This window comes from Chlorocebus sabaeus, chromosome 8 (assembly GCF_047675955.1).
Source record: "Chlorocebus sabaeus isolate Y175 chromosome 8, mChlSab1.0.hap1, whole genome shotgun sequence".
Classification (NCBI taxonomy): domain Eukaryota; kingdom Metazoa; phylum Chordata; class Mammalia; order Primates; family Cercopithecidae; genus Chlorocebus; species Chlorocebus sabaeus.
In genome coordinates this window covers 58,752,508-58,769,637 of record NC_132911.1, presented here as the reverse complement: position 1 = coordinate 58,769,637, position 17,130 = coordinate 58,752,508, and positions in this window count along the sequence as shown.

Sequence of the window (17,130 nt, the reverse complement as noted above, 5' to 3'; positions counted from 1 at the left end):
GTGTCCCTAACACCCTTCTTGTGCAGTCTCTGGAAGAGCAGGTGGAGGTGAGGTCTGGCAAGACTTCCCTGGGGTTGCTTCGTCTCAGGACAGAGGTCATTTTCGGACAGTTCTCTTTACTATCAATTTATAAACTCCAAAATTGTAGCATCTCAATCCTGCAATGCCTCTGAAATCTTGATTTATGATTTTAATTCTTTCTTAACCTTGAAACAACCTTAGAGCTGATTTAATGGAGCACCTTAATTGTACAGATGAGAAAAACATTGGCAGATAAGATGGAGTGTCTTCATACACAGCCTTTCTACTTGTCACACCGCTGGCTATGACACTCGTGTCCAGGCTCATCTCGGGGTGAGACTGCTTTGAGGACCAGAGTAATAAGAATGAAGTGTAGCAGACCACAGTTTACAGTTGAAAGACAGGCTGCTTCCTCAGTCGGAGGTCTACTCTTTACTGGAGGAAAGTAATTAAAGTTAAAAAAAAAAAAAAGTATAGTCAGTATGTTAGCAATTAGTGAAACACCAAGACATTTAATCCCCTACACTTTTATTTAAGCTTTTATTTCTTTTAGATAACTTAAGGCTTACTAATTGAAGAACCTCTTAGGTCTCTCCCTCATTTCATCTTCTATTGGCCACATCTACAATGAGGACCTCATGGAGGGGCAGGACACACACCTGAATCCTGGTAAGTAACTTCTTCAGGAAACCCAGAGACAGGGCAGAAGTCTGGGCTCTTTACCTCAGAAGGACTGCTGCTGATCTTGGGAAAGCAGCATTTTGTCATACGTTCCTCCTAATATAAGTAGCAAGCTAATCGACTTCAAGGAAGCATGGCTAGTACTTAAATGTCACATTCAAATAAACTAAGGCTATAATATAAACTCCCTGGATATATATCAAAACAACTTGCCTTCTTGCTGTCATGTAGACAATAACTATTGTATTTACAACTCATAAAGTGGGAAAGAAGATAAGGAAAATATCACTAAATTCTGTATTTTTAATTCAAGTAACTAAGGAGGGTGGGGTTCAAATAGGCCTTGACCTGAATCTCTCTTTTTCAAAGAAACAGAGGGAGACACTTTCCATTTTGGTCATGAACAGAATTTGAATCACATAAAACTTGTGCTCAGTCCTCTCCCAGCAACACGGCAGACTGAGCTGGCATCAGAGGGAGTAGATCAGGGGATGGGGGAGGGACCCCCCACCCAGAAGCAAGCAAGTAGAATTGTAGGTCACTTTTTGTTGACATTGTACTTGACCGATGGAAATCCCTAGGCTCCAGCAATGAAGATGAAACTGACAACCATGTGCGGGAGCTGTTGCCACGTGGATCCACAGGGATTTCAGGCTTAGCCTGAAAACTGGGGTTTTAATCCCCAGGGGAGGACGGGAGATGAAGGAAGGAGGGAGTTGGAACCGAGTCACTGTCTGGGTGTGCTAAGGGCTAGCCAGACTGAAAAGGAAACTTCTAGTCTACAGGTGCTTTGTATTAAAAAGAAAAGTAATTACTTGCAAGAAGTCAAAACCTCACACTATACCACGTACAGGTGTGAGTTATAATGCTTACAGGTACCTGAGAATTAAACAGAAAGATTGATCCAGGACAGTAGAATCCTGAAACCCTGGCAGAAGCAAACAAAAAACTTCCCTTAGTGCACAACCCAGGATGTATAGATCACCATAGAAGGCGTAGCTCTTACTGACAATAAATCAAAATTCAAAATTACATAATCAAAACTACACATGCAAGCACCATCAAAACCACATGAGGAACCACTGTGACACAGAGATGGGCAAGAATTAACACAGGTAGAAGTAGTGCTCAAGAGTGAGAGGAGGCTGGGAGCGGTGGCTCACGCCTGTAATCCCAGCACTTTGGGAGGTCGAGGCAGGTGGATCACTTGAAGTCAAGAGATCAAGACCAGCCTGGCCAACATGGTGAAACCCCGTCTCTACTAAAAATACAAAAATTAGCCAAGTGTGATGGTGGGCACCTGTAATCCCAGCTACTCGGGAGGCTGAGGCAGGAGAATCATTTGAACCTGGGAGGCGGAGGTCGCAATGAGCCGAGATCACGCCACTGCACTCCAGTCTGAGTGAGACAGCGAGACTCCATCTAAAAAAAAAAGAGAGAGGAAATAGAAAACTCTGAAAGCCACCATTAAAAAAGATAGTTTAAGCTTATTTTACAGATAAAGGAAAAAATATAAACAATAATGAAAGGCAAGACAGTATTTTAAAGCTTGAGGATATTTGGGGAAAACAAACCTGAAACAAAGAAATTTTAAAAAAGATTTGGCCGGGCGCAGTAGCTCACGCCTGTAATCCCAAAACTCTGGGAGGCCGAGGCAGGTGGATCACAAGATCAGGAAATCAAGACTACCCTGGCTAACACAATGAAACCCCGTCTCTACTAAAAGTACAAAAATTAGCCAGGCGCGGTGGCAGGCGTCTGTAATCCCAGCTACTCGGGAGGCTGAGGCAGGAGAATTTGAACCCGGTGGGTGGAGATTGCAATGAGCCGAGATCAAGCCACTGCACTCCAGCCTGGGTGACAGAGCAAGACTCCATCTCAAAACAAAACAAAACAAAACAAAAATTGGATTCATTGGATTTCCAGATTCAGTGTGGAGTTATAGAGGGCTGGAAAGGATGTCACATACACCCTTACAACAAGAAAAATGGTGGACAATAACAAATGAATAATTTATTTTATTTTATTATTTATTCTTTATTTTTAACTTTTAAGTTCAGGGGTATATGTGCAGGTTTGTTACATAGGTAAATATGTGTCATGGGGATTTGTTGTACAGATTAGTTCATCACCTAGGTACTAATCCTAGTACCCATTAGTTATTTGTCCTCATCCTGTCTCTCCTCCCACCCTCTGATAGGCCACCCTGTGTGCTGTTCCCCTCCCTGTGTCCATGCGTTCTTCATTTAGCTCCCACTTATAAGTGAGAACATGTGACATTTGGTTTTCTGTTCCTGCATTAGTCTGCTAAGGATAATGGTCTCTAGCTCCATCCATGTTCCTGCAAAGGACATGATCTCATTCCTTTTTATGGCTACGTAGTATTTCATGGTGTATATGTACCACATTTTCTTTATCCAGTCTATCATCGATGGGCATTTATGTTGATTTTATGTCTTTGCTATTGTGAATAGTGCTTCAGCGAACATACATGTGCATGTGTTTTTTATAATAGAATGACTTATATTCCTGGAAATGGTATTTCTGCCTTTATGTCTTTAAGTAATTGCTACACTGTTTTCCACAGTGGTTAAACTAATTTGCTCTCCCACCAACCGTATATAAGCATTCCTTTGTCTCCACAACCTCACCAGCATCTGTTATTTTTTGACTTTTTAATGCTAGCCATATGAATGACTTTTCCATTGGAGAGCTGAGGTCACAAGAGCAAACAACTAACCAGAAATCTTCAGAGAAGATTTGTCTGTGGGGAGAAACAGGACCCAAATTTTTGCTTACCCGGAGCAGATGTAGATACCATTAGATGCCATATAAGCCAATAAGAAGATTCAGCTAGAAATTTTTGATGAATTGCTGAAGGCCTAGTGTGGAGACAAAACAAGAGTTGGAAGCCCCTGGGGCTGCAGACAGAGGAGGATTACAGCAGTTCAACTCCACAACAAAGCTAAGAAGATCTTCACTGAGGGAATGTAACGTAGGTCAGAAACTTGAATCTACACAAAGAAATGAAGAGCATATACATAGAAAATATAGAATTAAGATCAAATTTATTATTTTCTTATTGTAGTTACTTTTTATGTTTAAAGAAAGTAGTAACAATATAGTCTTTATTGATAGCTATGTAAAAGTAAAATAGATGACAGCAGTAGCACAAAGAACGGTAGAGAGGAATTGAGGATATGCTATAATAAGTTCCTTACACAATATGTCAATGATGTACTATTGAGAGAACACTCAGATTGTTTTTAAATGCAAATGATTACTTAAAAATTACATGTGGACCCTAGGGCCACAACTTAGAAAAAAATTTAAGAGGTGTAAATAACATCAAATAAAGGTAAAATGGAATAATAAAACATTTTCCAATAAACCCAGAGAACGCATTTAAAAAGGAAAAAATACAGAATAAACGGAACAAATAAAACAGATAGCAAGATGGTAAATAGTAAATTTTGTTCTAACCTTATTAATAATCACTGTAAATGTGACTAATCTAAATAAGCCAGTTTAAAGAAAAGGATTTGTCATACTGAGCCAGAAGAAAAAAATCAAGACCCAACCATATGTTGTCTACAAGGAACCAACTTTAAAATGAAGACATAGATAGAAGTAAAAAAAATATGGAGAAATGTGTATCATTCAAACACTAAGCAAAAGAAAGCTGGAGTAACTATACTAATTTCAGGCAAAGTAGACTACAGCACAAGGAATATTATCAAAAATAAGCAGGAAAGTATCTAATGATAAAGCTATCCATTTTCCAAGACAGTTTTCCCAGAAGAAAAACAATCCTAAATATGTTTACAACATATTAACAACAACAGACCTTCAAAATAAAGGAGACAAAACTTGATATATTTGAAGGTAGAATTAACAACAGAACTTCAAAATAAAAGAGGCAAAACTTGATACATTCAAATGCAGAATAAACAAATCCACAATTATATTTGGATAAGTCAAGACTTCTCTCTTAGTAATTGGTAAAACAAATAGAAAATTATTAAGTGTATAGGTAACTTGAACAAACCTATCCACCCACCCAACCTAATGACATTTAGGAAACATACAACCCAACAACAACATCAACAACACAGTACATGTTCTTCACAGCAGCACATGGAACAGTCACTGAGATGGACCATATTCTGAGCCATAAAAGAAACCCTGATAAATGTAAAAGAATAGAAGTCATGTAAAGTATGTTCTCAGACCATGACAGAATTAAACTAAGAAATCAATAACAGAAAGAAATGGGGGAACCTCAAATATATGGAAATTAAACAACACACTTTTAAATAATACTAGGTCTAAGAGGAAGTCCCAAGCAAAATTGGAAAGTATTTTGAACTGAATGAAAATTTAAAAAAAAATTTGCAAGTGCAGCTAAAATAGTGCTCAGAGAGAATTTATGGCAATAAATGCTTATGTTAGGAAAGAACAAAGATCTAAAGTCAGTACCCTAAGTTTCTATCTTAAGAAATTAGAAAAAGAATAGTAAGTTAAACCCAAAGCAAGTAAAGAAATGAAATAATAAGGATGAGAACAGAAATCAATGAAATTGAAAACAGGAAAACAATAGAGAAAACCAATGAAACCAAAAGCTGATTATTTCAAAAACTCAATAAAATTGATAAGCCTCTAGTGAGTTTCTTTTCTCAAGAAGAAAAGAGAGCAGATATAAATAACAATACCAAGAATAAAAGAGGAGAACTTCATTTTTTGTCTCACTGACATCAAAGCAATAATAAGAGAATACAATAAACACCTGTCTACCCTCCATAAATTCAACATCTTAGATGAAATAGGCCAATTTTCTAAGGGACATAAACCACCAAAACTCACTGAGAAGAAACAGAGAACTTGAATAACACTATGTCTATTAAAGAAATTGAATTGTAACTGAAAACCTTCCCACACAGGCATAGATGATTTCCTTGGTGAAATCTACCAATATTTAGGGAAGAAATAAGAACAAATCTATCAGTGTCCTCCCACAAATAAAAGAAGGAAAAACACTCCAAGTCATTTTGTGAGGCCAGAACTAATCTAATTTGAAACCAAAGACAGTAAAAGAAAATTGAAAACCACTATTATATCAAACAATAGATATAAATTTCTTCAACAGATTGAGCCTAGCAATATATTAATAGAAAAAGGATTACACATCCTAATCCAGCAGGATTCATCCCAGAAATGTGAGGCTGCTTCTATTTTGAAAATCAAGTAATATAATTCATGATATTGAGAAACCAAGGAAGAAAACCCTTACAATCATCTCAATTGATTCTAAAGCCAGCATTTGACAACATTTAGCATTACTTCATAGTAAAAAGTCTCAGCAAACTAGAATTATAAAGGAATGTCATTTATCTTATGAAAGACACTACATACTATATACATATATACATAAAACTATAAAATCTACAGCTAACTTCAGTGGTAAAAAATGGGACGCTTTCTCCATAAGACGAGAACAAGGACAGGCTATCTTCTCTCACCACATTTGTTTGATACCATACTGGAATTCCTGTCCTTTTCAGTAAGTAAAGAAAAAGAAATAAAAGTCACACAAAGAGAAAGGGAAGAAATAAAACTGTCCCATTCTCAATTGACATGATTGTTTAAAAAGACAATCCCAAGAATCTACAAAAACATCTCTCAGGACTAAAAAGTGAGTTTAACAAGGTCACAGGATACATGGCCAGTATAGAAGAGCCAATTGTCTTCCTACAAACAGCAGTGACCAACTGAAATTTAAAATGCAAAAAAACAATACAACCAAATGTAATAGCACCAAAATTGAAATACTTAAATATGTACTTAAATACTGAAATACTTAAATCTAACAAAATATGTACAGGATCTGTATACTGAAAAGTATAAAGCACTAATGAAAGAATTAAAGAAGATTTAAGTAAACAGCAAGATATGTTATATTTATGGATTGAAAGACTCAATATTGTTAAGGCATCTATGTTGTCCAGTTGATGCACAGATTCAGTGTATCAAAATCAAAATTCCAGCAAACTTTTTTGGAAATACAGACAAACTAATTCTAAAATGTATATGGAAAAGCAAAGGAACTAGAAAAGCCAAAACAATTTGGAAAAAGAATAAAGTTGGAGGACTCTACCTGATTTCAAAATTTATTATAAAGCTACAGTTATCTAACCATATGATATTGGCAAAAGGATAGATACATATAAAAATGAAACAGAATAAAAATCTTGGAAATAGACACAAATATAGTCAATTGATTTTTGGCAAATGTAGAAACTCAAGTCAATGAAGAAAGTTTTATCTTTTCAACAAATGTTGCTAGAACAGTTGGTCAGCCATGTGTGAAAAATCTCATGCCTTATACAAAAATTAACTCAAAATGATCATTAACCTAATTCAAAATCTAAAACCTTAAAACTTCTAGAAGAGATGTAGGAGAAAAATCTGTGTTACCTTTGGTTTGGTAACAAGTTTTTAGATGTGAAACTAAAAGCATGACCCACAAAAGAAAAGTTTATAAACTGGACTTTTTAAAAACTAAAAACATTGCTCTGTCAAATACAGTGTTAAGAGAATGAAAAGACAAGCTACAGACTTGAAGAAAGATATTTGTAAATCCCACATCTGATACAAGACTTGTGTTAAAATACATAAAGAAACTATCATCAGAGCAAACAGGCAACCTACAGAGTGGGAGAAAATTTTTGCAATCTATCCATCAGACAAAGGTCTGACATCCAGAATCTATGAGGAACTTAAAGACATTTATAAGAAAAAAACAACCCCATTAAAAAGTGGGCAAAGGATGTGGACAGACATTCATGAGGACAACAAACATATGAAAAAAAGCTCAACGTCGCTGATCATTAGAAAAATGCAAACCGAAAACACAATGAGATACCATCTCACTCCAGTCAGAATGGCAGCTGTTAAAAAGTCAAGAAACAACAGATGCTGGTGAGCTTGCAGAGAAATGGGAATGCTTTTACTCCGTTGGTGGGAATGCAAATTAGTTCAACCATTGAGGAAGACAGTGTGGCAATCCTCAAAGATCTAGAACCAGAAATAACATTTGACCCAGCAATCCCATTACTGGGTATATACCCAAAAGATTACAAATCATTATGTTACAAAGATATACAAATGTGTATGCTCACTACAGCACTATTCACTATAGCAAAGACATGGAACCAACCAAAATGCCTGTCAATGATAAACTGGATAAAGAAAATATGGTATATATACACCATGGAATACTATGCAGCCATAAAAAGGAACAAGATTATGTCCTTTGCAGGGACATGGGTGGAGCTGGAAGCCACTATCCTTAGCAAAGTAATTCAGGAACAAAAAACTAAATACCATATCTTATCACTTATAAGTGGGAGCTGAACAATGAGAACACATGGGCACAGAGAAGGGAACAACATACACTGGAGCCTGTCAGGGGATGGGGTGGGGGGAGGGAGAGCTTTAGGAAAAACAGCTAATGCATGCAGGGCTTAACCCATTTATGCCAGAGGTTGCAAATTTTTTGTGTGAAAAATCAGACCTTGGTGATGACCATGAGCAGTAGGATATAAACAACTCCAACAAGCTTGCATTCCAATAATGGAACACTAAGCATAAGTGGCTTAATACTTAAGTGATGGGTTGATCGGTGCAGCAAATCACCATAACACACATTTACCTATGTAACAAATCTGCACATCCTGCACACCGGAACTTAAAATTAAAGTTAGAATATACACACACACACACACACACACACATATATCAAAATTATAAGATCAAGATGGAAACAAGTTAGTAAAGTGTGGGGGATGTTTCCCATTAATAAGCTTCATCTGATGAAAATCCATACATAAAGAACTCTTAAAGCTCAGCAATTAGAAACAATCACACTTTTTAAATGAAAACATATTTCTCCAAAGATAAACAGATGATAAATTTTAGAAAAAAGATTTCCAACATCACTAGTCACTAAGAAAAGTAAAATACAACCACAAAGAGTTACCACCACATATCAAGAATGGCTAAAAATTTTTTTAAAAACTAACAATGCTAAGACTGGAGAGAATGCAGAGCCATGGGAACCCCTACTTTTTGCTAGTGGGAATGCAGATTGTATGGCCATTTTGGAAAACAATTTAACAGTGGCTTATAAAAGTAAACATACACTTGCCATATGACCCAGAAATACAATTTTTAGGTATTTACCCAAGTGAAATGAAAACATATGTTTGTCTAAAAACCTCTATGCAAAATTGTATAACAACTTTATTCATAATATCCCCAAACTGGAAACAACCTAGATGTGCTTCAAAAGGTGACTGGGTCAACAATCTGTGTCATGTCCACACAATAGAATGCTACTCAGCAATAAAAAGGAAAACAGTATTGACTCATGCAACAACATGGGTAAATCTTAAATGCATTTTTCTTTTTTTAACTTTTATTTTAATTTCAGGGTACAGATGCAGGTTTGTTATATAGGTAAACTTGGATCTGTTGCACAGATTATTTCATCACCCATGTATTAATCCTAGTTATTTTTCCTCATCCTGTCCCTCCTCTCACCCTTCACCCTCCGATAGGCCCTGCTGTGTGTTCCCCTCTGCATGTCCATGTTTCTCATCTAAAATGCTTTTTTCTAAGTGAAAGAAGCCAGACCCAAGAGATGTCATATTGTGTGACTCCATTTATATCATGTTCTGCAAGAGGCAAAACTATACAGACAGATCAGCGGCCGGACATGGTGGCTCACACTTGTAATCCCAACACTTTAGGAGGCTGAGGTGGGAGGATCACTTGAGCTCAGGAGTTTGAGACTAGTCTGGGCAACCCAGTAAGACCCCTGTTTCTACAAAAAAAATTTTAAATTATCCACGTGTGGTGGTGTGCTCCTGTAGCCCCAGCTACCCAGGAGGCTGAGGCAAGAGAATCACTTGAACCCAGGAGGCAGAGGTTGCAGTGAGCCGAGATCACGCCATTGCACTCTAGCCTGGATAACAGAGTGAGACTTCATCTCCCACCCCTCCCCTCCCCGCAAAAAAGGAAAATTAAGTCAAAAGAAAATTCAACAAATATTTTTAAAATTATATATTGACCACATTATCTGATCAAAATGCAATAAAATTTAAAATCAATGATAGAAAGATTTCCAATAACTTTCCCAAACATGCACACATATACTTTAGAAACTATAAAAGATAATTCTAAATAGCTCATGGATCAAAGAAGAAATCATACAAAAAATTACATTTAGACTTAAATAAAGATGAAAGTCACATAAACACACACAGAGATGATGGAAAATAAGACAGAAAGGCAAAGAGATGCAGAGGATAAATTCAGGAGATCCAACGTCTCATCCTAGTTTTACCATAAACACCTAAAGGAGAAAGAAAAGCGAGGGTATTATCATAGAACTATAGAAATTTCCCTACTCTGTAACAATATGAGTTTCCAGATTGGATAGGCTTACGAAGTTCCCAGAACAATAAAGGAAAAGGACACCAAAGCACATTATGACAAATCTCCAGAATAATACAGATGAGTAAAAATGCCAAAATATTTCAGAAATGTTTAAGAATTACATAAAGTGATCCAAAATATTATGCACCCATTCTCAGAAAGCTCCTGCAGAATGTGCTCCACCAAAATAACAGCATTAACAAAGGGGGAGGTGCAGGCTCCAAAAAATCAGTGATGTGAACCCTGAAGAAAAGCAGATGGGCCAGGGGCAGTGGCTTACGCCTGTAATCCCAGCACTTTGGGAAGCCGAGGCGCGCGGGTCACAAGGGCAGGAGTTCGAGACCAGCCTGGCCAATATGGTGAAACCCCATCTCTACTAAAAATACAAAAATCAGCCAGACGCGGTGGTAGGCGCCTGTAGTCCCAGCTACTTGGGAGGCTGAGGCAGGAGAATCGCTTGAACCCAGGAGGTGGAGGTTGCAGTGAGCTCCAGCCTGGTGAGACTCCATCTCGGGAAAAAAAAAAAAAAAAAAAAAAAATAGGCAGATGGACTCCCCAGCATGACCGTGAAGGGAAATCCCAGGACAGGAGCAGGCATAAAGCACGAGTCCAGATTGGAAGGATCAGACAGAAGATGCTAGGAGGGTTACCTCTGGGAAAGAGATACAAGCAATCAAATACGCATTGTGTATGACCATAGTGGGAGAAGATTTGAATTATGGAGGTGGTCTTAGGGATGAAAGAGTGATAAGAAAATGGAAAACTAATAAAATAAAATAAAAGCCCACTATTAACTTTTAAAAGGAAAAAGGTGGCAAAACAGGAAATGTAATCACAGTCTACTACATAGCTCTTCTGTGAATAATACCTACATATCTATGTAATAATGCAAACTCTGAATATTGATTTACTACAAAATGGAGACAAGGCTCTATTAACAGGATGGAGAGAGGGGAAAGGTATGGGGGCAAATCTTATCTTCTGTAGTAGGAAGTCAGTAGATCATATTTAAACTCCAATATCAAGAAATGAAAATAGCTCATGTGGTGGAGAAATAAATAAATAGAAATGAAACTAAGGCCGGGCGCGGTGGCTCAAGCCTGTAATCCCAGCACTTTGGGAGGCCGAGACGGGCGGATCACGAGGTCAGGAGATCGAGACCATCCTGGCTAACACGGTGAAACCCCGTCTCTACTAAAAATACAAAAAACTAGCCGGGCGAGGTGGCGGGCGCCTGTAGTCCCAGCTACTCCGGAGGCTGAGGCAGGAGAATGGCGTAAACCCGGGAGGCGGAGCTTGCAGTGAGCTGAGATCCGGCCACTGCACTCCAGCCCGGGCGACAGAGCCAGACTCCGTCTCAAAAAAAAAAAAAAAAAAAAAAAAAAAAGAAATGAAACTATACCATGTTAATTAGAAACAAAGCAATAGACTCCAAAATAAATAGCTAAAAATGTTTTAAAAATAGTCGTCTCTGTGGAATAAGGTTACGGATAAGGACGTTAAGAAGGGAAGTAACTCTTTTATTATAATTCTTGGTGACTCTTTAAACTAAACATGTAGTACTCCATGGGATGTCACAAAATCAGTATTTAAAGGGAATGTATGTGCTTAAGTGTATGCATTAGGAAGAAATGGAAATTAATGAGCTATGCATATGACTCTAGGATTTAGTAAAAGAGCACAGTTAACCCAAAGAAAGTAAAAGGAAATAATGAAAAATGATGACATTAAGAAGAAATTATGGAAATAAAAGAGAAATGAAAGCAAAAGCTAAATCTCTGAAATAAACTAACAGAACAGATTTTACTCTTTCTATGAGAGAATTGGTCATAACAGATACAGTAAAACTTTAAGACATCATAAAAAGATACTATGAACAACTTTGTGCCGATAAATTTGACAACTAGAAAATACGAATTACCAAAATTAACTCCAAAAGACATTTTAAAATGTGAACGGACATAAAGCATTAAATAACTAAATCAATCATCAATGTCAGAAAATCTCCAGGCTTAACCAGTTATAAATGCGAGTTTTGCCAAAATTTTAAAAATCAAATTATTCCTATTTTTACATTAACCCACTTAAGAGAATAGAAAGAGAATGAAAACTAAAGAACTCATTTTATGAAACTTACAAAATCTTAATATCAAAAGTGAATAGATGGGTACAAAAAAATAGTTAAAAAGAATGAGTAAGGCCTAGTATTTGATAGCACAACAGGGTGACTACAGTAAAAAATAATTTAATTGTACATTTTAAATAACTAAAAGAGTATAATAGATTGTTTGCAACACAAAGGATAAATGCTTGAGGGGATGGATACCCCATTTTTCATGATGTGATTACTATGAATTGCCTGCCTGTATCAAAATACTTCATGTACCCCATAAATGTATATATCTACTATGTGCTTGTTAGCCAATGTCATTCCTTTTTTTTTTTTTTTTTTTTGAGATGGAGTCTTTCTCTGTCGCCAGGCTGGAGTAAAGTGGCATGATCTCGGCTCACTGCAACCTCCACCTTCTGGGTTCAAGTGATTCCCCTGTGTCAGCCTCCCGTGTAGCTGGGATTACAGGCTCATGCCACCACACCCAACTAATTTTTTGTATTTTAGTAGAGACAGGGTTTCACCATGTTGGCCAGGATGGTCTCGATCTCCTGACCATGTGATTCACCCACCTGGGACTCCCAAAGCCAATGTCATTCTTATGTAGCAATACTAGCAGTAGTAGTAGTGATTGGTAAGATCTGTTGAGTTCTTTATACATGTCAGACACAGTTTTATAAATATTAACTTGCTTAGCCACCAAAACAGCCTGATCAAGAAGGTACTATTATTGTCTCTATTTTATAAATTAGGATACTAAGGCATAGGTAGTTAAAAAATGTGCCCAGGACCTAGGCCGTCTTCCAGAGTTCTGTAATAGGCTACTGCAGACTATAAACAGAGAAGATACCTGGTTCCAACTGGTAATTTGAAAACACAGAGCTGATTTGTTGCAAGTACACAGCTGCATCAAGATAAAAACACTGGCCAACACAATAAAACAAGAAAAAGAAATAATACTTTAACTTTGAAGAACAGACAAAGTTATATGTTTTCATAGATGATATAATTACCTGCATTAAAAATTCAAGAGTATCTATAGACAAATCATTAAAACTGGTAAGTTCTTTAGCAAGATTGCTAGATAAAAGTTAATGGTTTACTATATACCTGCCAAAATCTGTTAGGAATGATGCCTTTTAAAAATCTCATTCAAAGTGCAATCAAACTACAAGGTACCTAGGAATAAATTGAACAAGGGATATACAAGATCTGCATTGAGAAAAATTAAAACTACTTTTTGAAAGGATACTACAGAAGATTTAAGTAAAGGAGAAAAACACTATGATTTATAGATGGAAAAACCCAATGTCATATAACAATGATAATTTTCCCCCAAAAGACCTGTAAATCCAGTGCTATTCTAATCATGAAACTAACCACATTTTTCAAAGAAGTTGACAAGTCTTATAACTCATTTGGGGGAAGTAAGATACAATTCTGAAGAAGAATAAGGTGGGAGCATTCCTTTCCAAATAGAAAGACTTATCATAAAGCTGTAATAATTTGTTAAAGTATGGACTTTCTTAAAGCATACACAAACTTGGAAAAGAATAGCTTAGAAACCGACAATTATATATGGGAACTTGATATATAACAGAAGCTAAACTATGAATACAATCAAAAGCTCTAGTTAATAGGTTTGGAGAATTTTTATTCAATTCCTATCACATCATTTACTAAAAAAAAACTGTAATCGATTAAAAATCTACATGGGAGGCTGGGCATGGTGGCTCATGCCTGTAATCCCAGCACTTTGAGAGGCCAAAGTGGGTGGATTGCTTGAGCCCAGGAGTTTGAGACCAGCCTGGGCAACATGGGAAAACCCTGTCTCTATTAAAAACACAAAAAAATTAGCTGGGTGTGGTAGCACATGCCTGTAGTACCCCCTGCTCGAGAGGCTGAGGTGGGAGGATCGCCTGAGCCCAGGAAGTTGAGGCTACAATGAGCCATGATCATGCCACTGCACTCCAGCGTGGGTGACAGAAGTAAGAACCTATCTCAAAAAAGCAAACAAACAAAAAATCTACATGGGAAAGGCAAAGCTATACAACTTTTGTAAGATAACATGTAAGAATATTTATCTGAGATCAGGACAGGGAAAGATGTCTAAAACAAAATGGAACCCATAAACCATGTAAGGAAAGCTTAGTAAAATTGAAAATGTTTAAATGTTCTGTATGACAAAAGACATATAAACATTGTTTAAAAACAAATTACAGAGTGGTCAAAAATATTTGAATTGTGTACAAATTAAAGTCAGTCCTCACTGTCTGTAGATTCCTTATTTGTGAATTCACCTACTAGCTAAAATGTATTTGTAACTTCAACATCAATACTGATGGTACTTTCACAGTCATTCACAGCCATGCACAGAGCAGTGAAAAATTTGAGCTACCTGAAATGCATGTTCCCAGCTGAGGCCAAACAGGCAGCATTCTGCCTTCTTATTTCAACTCGCATACTGTAAACAAGTGTCCTTTTCAAAGTGTATTTAGTGCCACATTTTTGCGCTTTTGTGTTTTTGGTAGTGACTTCCCTATTTAAAATGGCCCCAAAGCATATCGCTGAAGTGCTGTCTGATGTTCCTAAGCACAAGAGGTTGTGATTGCCTTGTAGAGAAAATACATATGTCACTTACCTATGTAACAAACCTGCATATCCTGCACATGTACCCAGAACTTAAAATTTAAATTTAAATTAAAAAAAAAAGAAAATATATGTGTTACATGTATTTAGGTAGGAGTTACGGTGCTGTTGGCCATGAACTCAATGCTAATGAATCAACAATATATATTAAATATGTGTCTTTAAGCAGAAACGTACATAAAACAAGTTTAGGTATGGATCAGGTGATGAAAATGTAGTGAAGGACGGCTCCCTGGAACCTAGCCCTGTATTTCCCCTGGGAGCAATGGTTCAGTATTCACTAATTCAGTGTTCTTTGTGACTTTACAGAATGTAACTACTGAGAACGAGAATCAACTGTACATTCATGAGTCTATGAAGATCTACAAATCAAAAGGAAAAGACAAACAACCTGATAGAAAAATAGCAAAGTATACAAACAGACAAGACTCAGGAAAAGAAATCTGAAGAGCCAATAAATATAAAAAGTTGCTCACCTTATTTGTTCATCAGGAAAATGCAAACTAAAGCTGTAGGATGTCTTTTCACACCTGTCAAATTGGCAAAGACACAACTGTAAATGTTGACAAGGAGACAGAGAAGACAGAACACTTATACATGCACTGTTGTTGAAACTGTGACTTTGACTACTTCGGATAGCAATGTGGCAATCCCTATTATGGTTGAAAATGCACAGTTTGTATGACCCAGCAGATCCGCTTCCAGATAGCGCCTTATGGAGCCCAGTGAAATATGTATAGGATAAACAATCGTATTGAAAAAAATAATAAAAAGGCCAGGTGTGGTATAATCCCAGCACTTTGGGAGGCAGAGGCAGGCAGATCACGAGGTCAGGAGTTCAAGACCAGCTTGGCCAACACAATGAAACCCTGTCTCTACTAAAAATACAAAAATTAGCCAGGCATGGTGGTGTGTATCTGTAGTCCCAGCTACTCGGGAGGCTGAGGGAGAAGAATCGCTTGAACCCAGGAGGCAGAGGTTGCAGTGAGGAGAGATCACACCATTGCACTCCAGCTTGGGCAACAGAGTAAAACTTTGTCTCTGTTTTTAAAAAATGAAGTGTCTAAATGTCACTAATATTGCAATGAGTAAGTAAACTCCAAGTCATATATCAGTAAAAATCAGTAAGCTAGATAAACATATATCAAACAAATATCAAAAACATTTTGCAGACTGAAAACACATTATACAAGAATATGTATATTGGCAACTATAGAGACTGAGCATGGTGGCTCACGCCTGTAATCCCAGCTGTTTGGGAGGCCAAGGAGGGTGGATCGTGAGGTCAAGAGATCAAGATCATCCTGGCCAACATGGTGAAACCCCCCATCTCCACTAAAAATACAAAAATTATCTGGGCGTGGTGTCGCATGCCTGTAGTCCCAGCTACTTGGGAGGCTGAGGCAGGAGAATCACTTGAACATAGGAGACAGAGGTTGCAATGAGCCAAGATCATGCCACTGCACTCCAGCCTGGCGACAGAGCAAAACTTCATCTCAAAAAAAAACAACAACAACAATAAAATATATATATACATATATATGTATATATATTAGCAACTATACAAATGTTTAAAGCATGTACATAATTTTGTTATGGAAGCACAAAAACCTGTACAAGAATGGTGCAATGATGCATATTACTTTTAAGAGGAAGGAAATCGTATTGGAGAAGGGGCAATAATAATAAATTATATTAATACTAAAAAACTTTACCTATTGTATAAAATTATTCACTTAATCCTCAAAATAGCCCTATGAAGTAGGTACCATTATTTTGACTTTTCAGGTGAGAAAACAGAGGCACAATTACGTAACATACCAGGAAATCCTTCTAATTGTAATATTGAGAAGTAGAAATATCAGTGTCTTCCTCAGGTTTTGGAGTTGGTAAAATTTACATTCTGAACAGTCTGGTGAGAGCTGGGCCTTTGAGTCCTCGACTTCTCTCAGAGAACAACTATAGGATACCAAGTTTGGGCTCACAGACTGTCAGAAAAAGGGCTCTATGTTTATTTTGATTAATTCAAAATAATGTAAGGAGGTATTAATGAGACATCACTTTATACTCTTTCATACTCTCAAACGTTGGAACAGTGGGGCTACCCTAGTGAAACTGGTCAAGGCATCCTTTCCTTTCATTCCAGGTATCACTTTTTAAATTTCAAATAC